Raw genomic sequence first — 16,238 nt, forward strand, 5'->3', positions numbered from 1 at the left:
GCATGCACATGCAACCAAAACTAAATGAGTCCTACATACAATGCAGTCCATTTTATTTATTAGTCACATAACATCACAGTTAAGGTAGGTAAAAGTTCTACTACAATCCTCAATACATGTATCCCCGGTGCGGGCTTCTAACCCCTTCCCGCTATACACCCATTGAGTTGTCGAAGAGGACCGATCAGCCCCAGCATGCTCTCCATGGTCAGCCCGACCAGCCCTCTGGGATTAGTTTGTGAGGTACCCATCATCATTTCAGTATAACATTTTTCTTTTTTTGGCATTTAGACACATAATCACCTTTTCAGTGTAATACAATTCTATTCCATTTTCTCTTTTATATAGGTACTCCCACAGATATCCAACACCTTAACCCCTATTGGCAAGGGTTCGTAGCACTGGTGGTGATACTCTTGCCCAATGCATTCTATATGGCATAGTATGAGTCGGGTGGTGTCAACCACATCCCATTCTACAGGCTACCGAAGGCCTCATTTCCAAGCCGACTACGACATCTAATCTAGCAGTTGCACATACAATCATCATTGTCCATTCTCAATATTCATCAGTCAAGAATTCAGCATTTAAATAGAATATAAGACAATTGAAATAAATGAGCAAAGTAAATAATATTGTAGTATTTTCCATGACTCATTAGTCATGTTACATTTACACACATGGTGTAATTCCACTCACCATGTACTAGTCCTGCTTGCTCAGCAGTCAGCTCAATCCTGACTGGTATCTGACACTATACCTCTAGCTCGGGGTCAAAACCTAAGTTAACCAGATCATTAAAGTATGTCAAATAAAGTTCACAATTATATTAGTGTCCTAGGGTTGGTCTAGGTTTATTTGGATTCAATTCTAAGTACATAAGTATCATTAAGAATTCTCTAGGTCTTGTACTAGGCTTTCAGGTCAAACTCCCAGTGCATTATCCAAAGATGCAAGGTTTACCTTTCCAAGTATTTTCACAGCAGGATCTTCCTATGCATAGCCCTACCAATCCCATAAACCAGTACAAAGGTTCATAGCCTAAGAGAGACTAGGTCTGTGTGTGGTTCCTGGCTCTGTGGGTCCCACTTGAGCACCCGAGTTGTGAATGATAGCAAGGACTAATGGGGAAGGGTTTTTAAGTCATTTTCATTCTCCCCATGCTGTTCTAGACCTATTGGTGAAGGTCCAAAAGCCTAGAATCACATCTGAGCCCAAACAGCAACACTGGGCGTTTGACTGGGCATTTAGGTCAATCGCCCAATACCTGTTAAACATGAGATTTGGCTCCAAAACTTGGATTTGTCTGCTGGTTTGGCCATGAATTCGATCAAGGTTCTTCCTAGGAGAATTGTGGTCCTAAATTGAAGCTAAATGGACTAGTTTTGATGGATCCAAAGTCTGGTTATCCATTTGGAAGCTGGGTTGTGTTCTGACATCACAGAGAATGGCTATCATGGCTAAGCTCAAGCTTTGGATTTCGGTTTTGGCTACATGCAAGGCATGAATCATCATAATTTACCTACAACAATTTTGGTTCTAAGATAAAGCATGAGGAAATCCATTTGCATGCAGAGATCCATGCCCATAGTACATGATCAAAGTACAAGTTTGCAGCCCAGCTCATTTATGAGATTGACATCCATCTTCATTGTTGTAACAGCTTTAAATCCTACCTTAAATGACTAGATCTTGCATGCAAGATCTAGTGCCCCACTAGGCACTCAGGTGATGCCCTTGGCATTATTGGCTAGAGACTCATCTTTCAAATACATGAATCAAGTGTAAATTTAGATGGACAGCAGTGTTAGGAGCTGAATTATATACCTTTAAGCTTTTGGAGAGGTTCAATCCAATCCCAAGTCCACTCCTTTCTCTCTTCTTCCTTCCTTTCTTTTCCCTTCTCTTCTTCTTCATTCTCCTTCTCTTTCTTTCTTTCTCTTTACTGTAGAAGCAGTAAAATGAAATAAGAGGGTTGAGCCCTCCTCTTTATAGTTCTTATGGCCATGCTGCCTATTTGGCCATGCTGCCCTCCTTCTTAAAATGCATCATTAAGTGCATTATGGGCCATTTCAGCTGCATAGGTGGGGTCCACTTGGTTCCAGAGGTGGGTAATGGTTTCTAAAATTCCCATCTACCTCTAGGGGGTGTCCACAGGCTGTATGCATTGTTCTCAGGTGTCTGGAGTCCAAAATACAAGTTCTAGACACTCTAGGTGTTTGGGTCAATCGCCAAGTACATCACCCAAAGAATGAATTTTTGCTGTTTTTGCCTTGGCCTTGCACAGGGGTTGAAGCTACCACTTAAGCACTTCACTAATACCCTTTCCAAGACTAAATACACATCTGAATGGGTGTGACCCCTGTGTATTTGTTAGAGAGAGATTACTTGGAGTTGGAGCTGTACATTAGGCTGTGGGTTGAGCAGCTGCATGGGTCTGCAATCCATCATCTCACAGGTATAATGGATGACATCCTTGGAGGTTCTCCACTGAATTCAACCATAGGGGTGACACACCACAGTGTACTTGAGTGATTGGCCACAGGCTCCTATCCTTCAATCAAAATTCTAGTCAATTTGGGGCAGGTTTAACATTTCTCCTCACCTTACAAAAATTTTGTCCTCGAAATTGGCTTACCCAGTAGCTCGAAGAGTTGAGGATATTTTTCTTGCATTTCTTCTTTGCATTCCCTTGAGGCTTCCTTTGTTAGGCAGTTTTCCCACCGAACCTTAATGAATGCGACCGTTCAGTTACGGAGATTATGTTCCTTTCTGTCTAATATCTTCGTCGGCTATTCCTCGTAGGTCATATCATCATCCAATTGCTCAGGTTCAGCCGAGAGCACATGTGCCTGGTTGTTGATATATTTACTTAGCATCGACACATGTAAAACATCATGGACATCTTGTAAGAACAGCGGTAGTGTCAATCGATACGCTACTGGTCCAACCCTCTTCAAGATCTCATATGGGCCGATATATCTTGGGCTTAGCTTACCCTTCTTGTTGAAACGTAGTAACCCCTTTATTGAAGAAACTCGGAGAAATACCTTCTCACCGACTCCAAATTCAATGTCCTTCCTTTAATTGTTAGCATAACTCTTTTGTCTGGACTGAGCTGCTTTGATCTTTTCCCTGATCACATCTACTTTTTCATAGGTTGCTTGTATCATTTTAGGGCCATGATACTTTTGTTCTCTGACTTCGTCCCAATATAACGATTTATGGCACTTTCGGTCATATAAAGCTTCATACAGTGTCATGCCAATAGTGTAGTGATAGCTGTTATTGTAAGAAAATTCCACCAAGGGAATGTGGGCATCCCAACTGTCCTTCATCTCTAATATATAGGCTCTGAGCATGTCCTCCAGAGTTTGAATTGTCCTTTCGGACTGTCCGAACGTCTAAGGATGGAAAGCCGTGCTGAGATTTTGCTGGGATCCCAGTGCCTATTGCAAACTCTTTCAAAATCTTAACATGAATCGAGGGTTCTTGTCAGACACGATGTTGACGGGCACGCCATGCAGGAGGATCACATTTTCAATGTATAGCTGGGCGAGCTTTTCCATCGAATAAGTTATCTTGATGGGAATAAAGTAAGCTGCCTTCGTTAACCCGTCAACAATCACCCAGATTGCATTCATCCCTTTTCTGATGTTGGGTAAGTTAGTCACAAAGTCCATAGTAATCCTTTCCCATTTCCATTCGAGAATCGAAAGTGGTTGCGACAATCCATACGATCTATGTCTCTCCACTTTTATCTGCTGACAGGTGTGCATTCGAACATGTATAGTGCTACTGTCTGCTTCATTCCGATCCACCAATAGTACTTCTTTAGATCTTTGTATATTTTAGTGCTTCCCAGGTGGATTGAATAAGGTGAACTGTGCGCCTCTCTAAGAATTCAGTCTTGCACATCATAATCACCAGGCATGCAAAATCTGTCTCTGAGTTTCTGTCACACCCCAAACTAGCCCTGGGAGGATTAGGTAGGTGACCCGAATTGTATGACAGCAATCTACCAACTCCCATGGATCTAGAAGCAGTTAATCCATTCACAGACACACACATCCACCATAATACATCATGTAATACTCAGAGTCCTGTGGAAAGCTATATTTACATTAAAACATTTAGAAAGAGTAGCAGTACAAGAAATGAAAATATATACAGTACTATGTTTGCTCATTCCCTCTCTCACACCCACAAAGAAAATAGTAGTACCTATCTCTACCATATATAGCTTTTAAACAAAAGAAATATATACAGGGTTAGGTAACCCGAGCCCCAAAAAGAAACGAAAAAGTAAAACGGAAAAAAACTTCATCAAAACAAAAAGGAGTTCCCAAGAAAAAACGAATCAGCAGCAACACCCCTCACGGGTCATCCCCAGCTATCATCGAGAACACATGCACCAATTGTATAACCTTCATCCGGGTCCATACTAATATAGTTATAACCACCATAGCTTGCCTCCGGGTGATAAGTCTCCCCGCCATAGTGACATCCACCTGTAGGATCATCTAACAGAAAAACATATATAACAGAGTGTGAGCTCCATCGAGCCCGTGAATGAAATACTTCACCATGCATGCACATACAATCACAACCATATGAGTCCTACATGAGGTGCAGTTCCTTTTAGTTATAAGCCACCTAACATCACAACTAAGGCGGGTTAGTGTTGCTACAATCCCCAATACATGTATCCCTGGTCCAGGCTTTTAACCCCTTCCAGTGATATATCCATTGAGTTGTCGGAGAGGACTAATTAGCTCTCGCACCTGTCACCAAGGTCAGCCGAACCAGCCCTCTGGGATTAACCTGTGAGGCATCCATCCTTTTCATCACTTTTCTTTTCTCTAGCTTATAGCCCATAATCACCTTTTCGGTGCAATATCATTTCTTTCTTTTCATTTCTTTTCTTTTCTTTTTCTTTTCTTTTCTTTTCTCATTCATATGGTTACTCCTACAGGCATCCAACACCTTAACCCCTATTGGTAAGGGTGCGTAGCGTTGGTGATGAAACTTTAGCCCAATATGTCTATATGACATCGAATGAGTCGGGTGATGTCAACCGTATCCCAAACTATGGACTACCACATGCCTCATTTCCAAAGCAGCTACGGTATCTAATCTAGCAATTCACATACAACATTCAAGTCTAATCACAGCATTCACAAGTATTCTTTATTCAATAGAATTCACAGTAATTGTATTTAAATGAACAATATAATTTTGTTGATATAAATTGTGTTGATATATTAGCAGTGTCGCATTTATATACACGGTGTAATTTCACTCACCTTGGTCTGATCCTACTAGTTCAACTGTTGGTTCAGTTTAGACCGGTGTTTGGCTGTGCACCACGAGCATGGGATCAAATCCTAATTCATTAGATCAGAAATGTGTGTTAATTTATATTTCAAGCTATTTTGATAACCTATTGTTGGTCTAGGCTCACTGGTTTGACTCGGTGTTTAGTCTAGTGTTACTTGGAATTCTTCAGGTCTTGCACTAGGCTTTCGGGTCCATGTCCCATTGTATCATCCAGAGATGTGAAATAGGATCTGATTTGGTTCATAGCAGTATAGTCTTGTACATAGTCCTGATAGTCATAAAGAAGAGTTCGTAGGTCAACAGTTCAGCTGGACCATCCCTGGCATGGTTACTGATGAGCACATTTATGTGTGAAATCTTAGGGCATAAAGCATACATTTTACCGCATTGGACAGAGTTACTTCGGTGCTTTCTCATGCTTTTCTGGTTTTAGCTGAATATTTGTGAAAATGGAGCAAAAGATGCTAAGAATAGCCGAAAACGCCCATGAGTCTAGAAAATCAAGCTTGGATTGAGCACTGAAAGAATCATGCCAATTAGTCAAATTTGAATGTTATTATAGTGGAACCCTTAGCATAATTTTGAGGTGTTAATAATATGGATGCGTAGCCCATCGAGTCAGCTTCGCAATGGTTCAAACGGCACTTGATTCCGAGTTGAAATAAAGAAGTTACGGCCGTTTTCATAACGACGTGCGAAAATGGTCTATAGGGGTTTATTTGTAATTATTGATAGTTGACCGGGGACAAAGTAAAGTGGAAGTTTGGATTTCAGGAGTTTTAGTGCAATTATCAGAAGTTATCTTTTCTGTTAGCCAAAAGATTCCATTGGAAGGCTTTGGAGCAGTCCAACTTCAACTTGAGATATCTTGGGCTCCCGAATTCCAAATTGGACGAAATTTGGGTCTATTTTGGGTGATTTTTCACAAGGAATGTAATAGTGAGACCTATATAAGCAGCCCATGCTGCACTTTTTTTGAATTACAGAATGGGTATTTTGTTTATTCTTTGAGTGGAGTCCTAGTTATCATTCTCTCTCCTCCAACTTTTTAAGGGCATTTTTGGAATTCTATTTGGGATAAATTTATTTTGAAAGATATTCTCTCATCTATGGAAGGTTGAAAAGTCAAATATGCCTTGATCTCATTGCTTGGAGAAGACACCTACAAAGAAAATGAAGCACAAGTTAGAATTAGGAAGTTACTTTTTAATAAATAGAAGGTTTATGTATCTAGGATTCTTTTCTCTCACTCTTTCTATTTTTTTATTTTTTCTTGTGATTCAAGGTATTGTAAAGGAGGAAGGAGAAGAGAATATTCTCTTTTCTTAGGGAATATTTCTCCTACTACTTCCCTCTTCTCTCTTCTCCCTTCCCCCTATAAATACCTCTTGCCCTTTGGGTTGCAACAAGTTAGTTCTAGTTCAGTTTTTTAAGTTAGTTTTAGTTTAGTTTTAATTCAATTTATTAGTGAAATTTCCTCTTTTCTTCTTCTAGTTTTTGGCTTTCTAAGTTCTAATTTGATTTTATGCTTTCAATTCCATAGTTGTAATGCTTTTGATTCATGCTTTAATTTTATGTCTTCAATATGGTTGTAATAATTCTTGTTTAGTTTTAAGCTTTTTAGTCTAAGTTCCTAAGTTGATGATGTAGGCCAAAAATACAAACCATGGGATCAGGGCGGTTTACCTAGGCAAACCGATAATAAACCAATTAGGGTTTTACACCCCTAGAAAATCAATATACTGAAAATTAGGATTTTGCACCCTGGGGCTAATCCATGGGAAGACATGGGTGCCCCTATTTAAATTTTTAGGGTTATACATGGTTGCCCATGAAACCCTGGTGCACCCTAAATTCATTATTTCTTATTCCCCATAATTATGGGATCTGAACAGAAATAAAACAAACATCTCCGTTCCATCACATGGAGGGAGGGATCCATCCCATACCCAAATGCGCAGCGAAAATAAATCAATTCGGATTTCTTTCGCATCCCATGAATATTAAAAATTAATAACAATCAAAAGAAATTAACAGAATGTTGCTAACCTGGTGAGCCTCAAGTGTTGCTCCTCCAATAGACAGTGGTTCTTCCTCCAAGAAGCACTCCAAGCAAACAGATTTGAACCTCCAATGGTGCTACCAAGGTTCTCCAAGTCAATTCGAATGTATCTCCAACCAGACCTGGGTTTCTAAAACCCTAGCTCTCAAAACTAGGGAGCAAGAAGAAGAGATCACAAGAGAGAGAGGGAGACCCAAAACCGTGGGAGGGGGTGGCTGTGAAAAACGTGGAAGCCTGCCCCCCTCCTGCGTTTTGGCTTCTATTTATAGATGGGTTTCCAAAACCCTGTTGGGAAGAATCCCTATGAAAGTCTGACCCTCTCTCTCCTGATTGGCTTTTTTTGTTTATTTGAGATAGGTTTTATGACATTATTAAAATTATGCTCATACATATGTGAATTAAATCATAAGGAAATCACCATTCTTTGCAAGCAATCATGTGTGAATAATTTAATTGAGTAAAAATCATGAATAAAATATGTTTTTGACATGATAAATCTCAATCTAAAATTTAATTCTAGACTTGAAACAATGTTTCAAAACAAATTTTATATGTAAGGAAAATATCAAGTATAATGGTTGAAGATCTACTCACCTTGTGTGAAGCAACTAGGATTTCTATAAGTGACCTCAAATCAATGCTTCAATGATGTTGATATATCTCTTCCTAATTCAGAATCACTTTAATAGAGTCCTATGATTAAGGTAATGATGAAATCAACATCAATGTATTGCTTAAACTCCGATTTGGGAAACACAGATTTTTGATAGAATGATCTACTTTCAGTACATTAGTGATATCTCTCTGTTCAAATCTCTGTTTGGATTGATTCAAATTGGGTTGCGAAAATAAGAGATGAGACTACGTTTTATCGTGAAATAAGATTTTCCCAATTCTCCTCCAAAGAGGGTCGAAATTGGACGTTAAGTTGTTAGTTTTGCACAGTCCGAATTTTCTTGTTCTCCTTTCTCCTCTCTTCTTCTTCTTCTCTTCCTCTCTATAGTCCATGAATTTTCTTCTCTCCCTCTCTCTCTTTCTCTCAAATCTATGATAAAGGGAATGAGGATTGGGATTTAGTTATGGGGATTTAATCCTAACAAGAAAGAAGGTGGGAAGAATCCAATTTTCTCCCCCCCTTTCTTTTGATCTCATCTTTGATTTTCCTTCCTTACTAAGATCTTAATACTAAACCCATCTCTAATTTAGGAATTTAAATATCCAACTTATATGCATATGAATCTACTTGGAAGATTACTGATTTGATCAAATCTTCTTCAAACATGATCAAACTTTATTAGAAGAATTCACTTGGTTCAGGTTTAGATGGATTACTAACAATTGTCACCTATTATGTTAAGCATGGTTTTATAACTTATTCCAGCCATGTATTGATAGTTGGATTCAATTAAAATTCAAATTACTCCACACATGTTGATCCTTAAGCTCTAACCTAACCCCAATTCCATTTTGATTATGATTAGAGATCAATTCTAATATTTTATACCAAATTACAGCAATTGAAAATTGATTTCTGCCATGCTTGGTTAAGTCCATGAACTAAAACGTAATTTTCTTGTCTATGTTAAAATCCAAACCCAAAGACTATATTAAATTCTATTTCAAAGATAGTACCTAACCATTCATGTCATGTAGATCAATTTGTACCAATGGAAAACAGGTTCTGTTATGCATGATTGTATTTGCAAACCTGAAACCAAAACCCCTTGCATACAGTCCCAAAATCTCAACTCAGAATTTGTTTTTTTTTTAAATTCTGGGCAGCTGACAGATTGACCTATCAGCAGTCCAGAAGTGATATCTCCCTCTTTTTAACTCAGAATTGAATGATTCTAATTTTTTTAGAAAATAGACTCACAATAATTTTATTTGTACATAAATAGAATTTTTCCAATTCCATCTCTAAATGGGCTAAGATTTCACTTCAAGATAGGGAACATGTTTTGTCTTCCATTCTGGCAGATTGCCCCCTGCTTAGTAAAAATACTATAACTCCATCATCCGAATTTCATTTCCTCTGATTCTAGATTTGTTAAAACTAGACTCATAGGACTTCATTTTGTTAGAAGAAACCATTACCTAATTCGGCCCCTAAATGATCATAATTGTCCATACAAAATCCTTCCTTTTTCCTTTAAATTTCTGTAACTACCGTTAAACCTGAATTTTATTCTAAACCTATTCGAACCTAATCCTAAGGCTACCCTAGGATCCCACCAACACTCAAGCATATTCTAATACTTGTGTATGACTTAATAATCATAGAAAACATTCGTCGAAATCTATCGGCAACCGTCTCGAGCACTATTTCAATCTCACAAACGTAAACATAACAAGGTGAGTGGGGATAGACAATTGATTTCTTTTGGGAATGTTTATTTCATTTAGTTGTTTTGTTAGGTGTCATGCATATGTATGAGAAATTGTCCTTATATATCGTTTGAAACTGTTCTATTGATTTATTTTGTTTATAACATATGGATTATGGAATTGTGAATGGATATGGATGTGATGGTGGAATGTGTTGAAATGTAAATCTCTGCCATGTTAGAATAAATGCCGTAGTCGGCTTGGAAACAAGAGGTATGGTGTGCCATAGTATGGGATGCGGGAGCACTGTACACCTCGTAGTATGCCAATAGATTACATATGGCTAGGAATGTCACTCCCTGGTGCTACAGCCCTTACCAACAGGGGTCTACGTGTTGGATGGTCCTCCCTAGGGAATCCAGCGTTACCAACGGAGGTACTGGAACCGGTGATGTCCGATTGAGGATCGATAAAATAGCCGTTACCAATGGAGGTACTGGGAATGACGATTTCCAACTGAGGACAGGAACTGTGGTAGAGGACTAAATCTCGGGGGTTTGCTGGGTAAACCAACATTACCAACGGAGGTACTGGAACCGACGATATCCGATTAAGGACCGGGAAGCCAGCATTACCAATGGAGGTACTGGGACCGGCGATGTCTGATTGAGGACCAGGACTGGCAGGCTCCGAGCGCAACTCGGGTTTGACATTGCTAACAAAGGGTATGCTACCTAAGGTGTTGTTGTAGCCCAAGCTTAGAGACTTAGGCATTATTGTTAACTGTAAATAAGATTAAAATTGAATCTCATGCACATAGGATTTTGCTTGGGAATGCTTGCGTGGTTTATCTTTACTTGCTGGGCTCAGTGGAGCTCATCCTCGTGGATATCCTTTTTTTTTAAGATGATCATGCAGGTGGAGGTGACTATATCGGGGAGGAATTCTTTAAGCCGAGAGATGAGGGAAGAGATGACTATGCTGATTTGGACACGGAGGGGCATGGTCCCGGCTATGCGTGTGATTACTGTGTCCTTTCTTAAATGATGCTATAGACTAAGAACTCTTACTTTGGTGATCTTCTAACTATCCTCTTTGGTGGATGAATTTTCACTGTTTATATTTTGGAATAGTTGTACAGTTCCAGTACTTTTGTTGGTAACGCTGGTTTACCCAGCAAACCCCCGAGATTTAGTCCTCTACCATAGTTTTGGTCCTCAGTCGAAAATCGCTGTTCCCAGTACCTCCATTAGTAACGACTGGTTTAACGGTCCTCAATCGGACATCGCCGATTCCAGTACCTTCGTTGGTAACGTTGGATTCCCCAGGGAGGACTATCCAACACGTAGACCTCTGTTGGTAAGGGTTGTAGCACCAGGGACTGACATTCCTAGCCATATGCAATCTATTGGCATAGTACGAGGTGTACAGTGCTCTCGCATCCCATACTACGGCACACCATACCTCTCGTTTTCAAGCCGACTACGGCATCTATTCTAACATGGAAGAGATTTATATTTCAACACATTCCACCATCACATCCATATCCATTCACAATTCCATAATCCATATGTTATAAACAAAATAAATCAATAGAATAGTTTCAAACGATATATAAGGACAATTTCTCATACATATGCATGACACCTAATAAAACAACTAAATGAAATAAACATTCCCAAAAGAAATCAATTGTCTATCCCCACTCACCTTGTTATATTTGTGTTTGCGAGATTGAAATAGTGCTCGAGACAGTTGCCGATAGATTTTGACGAACGTTCCCTATGATTATTAAGTCATACACAAGTATTAGAATATGCTTGAGTGTTGGTGGGATCCTAGGGTAGCCTTAGGGTTAGGTCAGAATAGGTTTAGAATCAAATTTAGGTTTAACGGTAGTAACAGAAATTTAAAGGAAAATGAAGGATTTTGTATGGAAAATTATGATCATTTAGGGGCCGAATTAGGCAATGGTTTCCTCTAACAAAATGAAGTCCTATGAGTCTAGTTTCTAACATATCCGGAATCAGAGCAAATGAAGTTTGGATGATGGAATTATAGCATTTTTACTAAGCAGGGGTCAATCTGCCAGAATGGAAGACAGAACATGTTCCCTATCTTGAAGTGAAATCTTAGCCCATTTAGAGATGGAATTGGAAAATTTCTATTTCTATTCAAATAAAAATCTTATGAGTTTATTTTCTAAAACACAATTTCCTTGTCTATGTTAAAATTCAAACCCAAAGACTATATTAAATTCTGTTTCAAAGATAGTACCTAACCATTCATGTCATGTAGATCAATTTGTACCAATTGAAAACAGGTTCTGTTATGCATGATTGTATTTGCAAACCTGAAACCAAAACCCCTTGCATATAGTCCAAAAATCCCAACTTAGAATTTGTTTAATGATTGCCTATCAGCAGTCCAGACATGATATCTCCCTCTTTTTAACTCGGAATTGAATGATTTTAATTTTGTTAGAAAATAGACTCATACGAATTTTATTTGTATAGAAATAGAATTTTTCCAATTCCATCTCTAAATGGGCTAAGATTTCACTTCAAGATAGGAAACATGTTCTGTCTTCCATTCTGGCAGATTCACCCCTGCTTAGTAAAAATGTTATAACTCCATCATCCAAACTTCATTTACTCTGATTCTAGAATTGTTAGAAACTAGACTCATAGGACTTCATTTTGTTAGGAGAAACCATTGCCTAATTCGGCCCCTAAATGATCATAATTGTCCATACAAAATCCTTTATTTTTCCTTTAAATTTCTGTAACTACCATTAAACCTGAATTTGATTTTAAACCTATTCTAACCTAACCATAAGGCTACCCTAGGATCCCACCAACACTCAAGCATATTCTAATACTTGTGTATGACTTAACAATCATAGGAAACTTTCATCGAAATCTATCAGTAATAGTCTCGAGCACTATTTCAATCTCGCAATTGCAAACATAACATGATGAGTGGGGATAGACAATTGATTTCTTTTGGGAATGTTTATTTCATTTAGTTGTTTTGTTAGGTGTCATGCATATGTATGAGAAAATGTCCTTATATATCGTTTAAAACTGTTCTATTGATTTATTTTGTTTATAACATATGGATTATGGAATTGTGAATGGATATGGATGTGATGGTGGAATGTGTTGAAATGTAAATCTCTGCCATATTAGAATGGATGCCGTCACTACAAAAAAAACTCATTTTTGGCGACGGTTTTTTCCCGTTGGCAAAAATCCAAATCCGTTACTAAGTATGCTGGCGATGGTTTTCTAAGCCATTGCAATCACCGTTAGCATAAATGGCGCAACCAAAATCAAGCGACGGAATAAGGGGTTCCGTTGGGAAAAATATATTTGGTGACGATTAAAACAATACTGTTGCCTAATTTTGGTTTTTAGCAACGGTTTAATTAAGCGGAAGATAATATTATGGCAACGGAACAAAGTTTACCGTTGCAGAAAACTATATTTTTAGCAACGGTATTAACCGTTGTAAATAAAACTCTGTCGCTAAGAGCAATAAAGTTAGCCTTTTTGGCAACTGTATAAAAATAACCGTCGCCAAAACTGAAATAACAAAAAAAATAAAATTAAAATCAGTATATTTCCTATAATTACATCAGTATACTAGTCCACACATAGCCTTCAAGAATGCTAAAGAAACCACAAATTAGAGTATTGACATGGAACTCTCAACGTGAGGCCTTAACAAGGTAGTATACATATAACTAAAATAAAGAAAGAAAGACAACAGCATACGTCATCTACAATAAGAGTTTCCAGGTAGAGGGATCAAAGCAGAAGCGCTTCCTACATAAACTAATTATTCCCCAAGCTGCTTAAGACCTTGTCTGACTATGTAATTTTACAAATCGAAAGAAAATTCAGATATTCCATAAAACATAGCCTTCAAGAATTCTAAAGAAAGTGTATTTGATTCCAGATGTTCTCAGTATTTGTTATGAGCATTAGGTTGAAAATGGATGACTGGTAAGTTGAATAACAAGGCACCTAGGCAGCCTGTGTCCAAGAAAAAAAATTGTTAACAATCATAACAATAGGCAGGTGTTTTGAGCTGACGAGCAGCTCGTGGTGTCGCTGGAGATGTCCTTTGAGGCACTTCTGAAGATGAACTTCTGCATCCATTGCCCAGGAAATTTTCATAACCATTAAGAGGAACAAAATAATCCAGAATTCAATGAGATCTAGCTATAATAAATCAGTAGCAAAGCAACAACATTAAGGCTATGTTTGGATGCCAAGAAATGAAAAGAACACAACATATCATCATATTTCCTACCTCTTAACTACTACAAGAAGAATAAGAATAAGAATCCAACCAACTTAGAAAAGGACAGTAGAAGAGAAAATGCTGGAATTACCTTCCTTTCAACATCTGCATACTTTACCACTCGTTCTGGAAACAGAGTAAAAGAGAGAAGTGAAAGGTTATTCCCTAGTAGCTCCCTGACCCACAAAACCTGTAAAATAGTACAGAGGAGTTACAAGCCAAGGATAACAAACCCAGGAGTCCAATGCAATGAACATGAAAAAAATAGCATTCCGAAGGAAGGACAATCACCCCACATCAATAAGAGGATGACAAGAACTTAACAACAATATCCCTTCAAAGAAACTCCATTAAAAATTAAAACTACCTCCACTCCCATCAAATCACAAACCAAAGAACAGAAGAGGAAAACAAAAAAAAAAGTATACGAATTCGTATATGGATAAAAATATCAGTTCGCATTCTATCTCCACCATCTTCACTTTTATTTTATAAATAGATGGAAAAAATCTCTACCCTTTTTTACCCATTGAGGACTTCTGTTGCACTCCAAAATCATTATTGACCCACAAGACCTCTGGTCCTCTACTAAGAAAGGTACAGACAAGCAATATTTTTTATGAGAGAGTGTAGCAAAGTAGAGCACACACCCCCTTACTGCCCTACACCTGAGCACACACACCCCCTCTTGTTGTCCAATACCTGAGCACACACACCCCCCTTTGTTGCCCTACAGCTGAGCATAACCCCCCCTTGCTACCCAATACCTGAGCACACACCCCCCTTGCTGCCCAATACCTGAGCACACACAACCCCCCCCCCTTGCTGCCCTATACCTGAGCACACATCCCCCAGCCCTTGCTGCCCTAAACATTTTATGGTTTTGATTTCTATCAAAAGAAATATGGTTACTTAAGCTAGAGTAGTCCAATAAACAGCCTGTAAGTAAGAACTTTGGGGATTTAAGACATTTATGGAAGTAAGAAATGCACATCATCTGCAGGACTTTTGAACATTGTTTTCTTCACGTTCTTTCACCAAAAACAAATTTTTACTTCCCCTCCCTCCCCTTTTAGATACTAGTTTACACTTAACACATTTAAATGGACAAAGTTGACTCCCACCTTATTAAAGGAAACCTTTTTCTTGAAGAGAATGAACTCGACCAGGACAATGGTTGGAGTGACCGAAATCTTAGCCATCCGGTAGAAACCAACACTGCATGTAGACACAGCAGTAGGAAGGAAATAATTAAGGAACAGAAAAAGAAAAAAATCAGTAGAGGAAACAGAAGAGTATATGTTTCTTCAGTATCTTACCTGTTATGCTTTAGGCTGATATTGTTGGCAAGGCCAGTAGAGAAAGACATGACAGTACCCAGGAAAACGAGAGAAGAGTATATGTTTCATTTTGAATGTAGGCCCTTAGTCTTGTTGGAATACCAAACTAGTTAATATCCAAACAACCTAGACTTAGACATAGATTATAATATGTGAGTCACATTACCTTTATTGCTTTCCAGCAATCGTCTTTGTAAGGTTGTGGAATTTTCTTCCAATTAGGATACATTAGTGGGCAATACAAATGGTTCCTAGCTATGGTCCCAATCCACGTAACTAATTTAGATGCGGACTTTTCATTGTTAGGCTGCCCCTACTCATTTGCTTCAACTTCTATTCTATCGTTCTCAGACATGTTGACAATGTCAAGGGCCTTAGTTTTTCCCCTTTGGCCTCGATACCTTTTTCCTGTGAAAGTTTAAGATAAAAAAACCATTAGTATATATTGAGAACAACAATACTTGACCTAAATTTTGAAGAATAACATAGTCTATTGACCAACCTGCCCATTTGACATAAATTTTGAAGAATAACATAGTCTATTGACCAACCTGAACCACTTGCACTAGTACTGCCATGTACTTCGGTATCACTCATTGTTTAAACCTGTTTTACAATAAACAATCACTGTCAGAACATGTCGGAAGCTCTTGGGCATGGCAGCTCAATAAGAAAAAAAGAGCCAAGAAAATATAATGGGGGTGATCTACTACCAAATATTGGTTACTACATGTTGAAGTATAAGAAAGTGGCTTTAACAAGTACAAAAAACAGGTGAAATTCTATGGCACTATTGTGAATTATAAGTGCAGCGTTTGTCGTATTATAAGACATGGGTTCTCCATAAAGAAAGAGAT

General features: G+C 38.3%; 1 long non-coding RNA gene across 1 annotated transcript; it reads left to right on the top strand.

The window, feature by feature from the left end:
- The first annotated feature begins 863 nt into the window (after positions 1-863).
- Positions 864-13,897, top strand: LOC122648150. Its single transcript, XR_006331026.1, has 3 exons — positions 864-874; positions 1,605-1,609; positions 13,816-13,897. It is a non-coding gene; the product is annotated as an uncharacterized LOC122648150 (long non-coding RNA).
- Positions 13,898-16,238: the final 2,341 nt, after the last annotated feature.

The sequence above is a fragment of the Telopea speciosissima genome, unplaced genomic scaffold, assembly GCF_018873765.1.
Source record: "Telopea speciosissima isolate NSW1024214 ecotype Mountain lineage unplaced genomic scaffold, Tspe_v1 Tspe_v1.0513, whole genome shotgun sequence".
In the NCBI taxonomy this organism is placed as follows: Eukaryota; Viridiplantae; Streptophyta; class Magnoliopsida; order Proteales; family Proteaceae; genus Telopea; species Telopea speciosissima.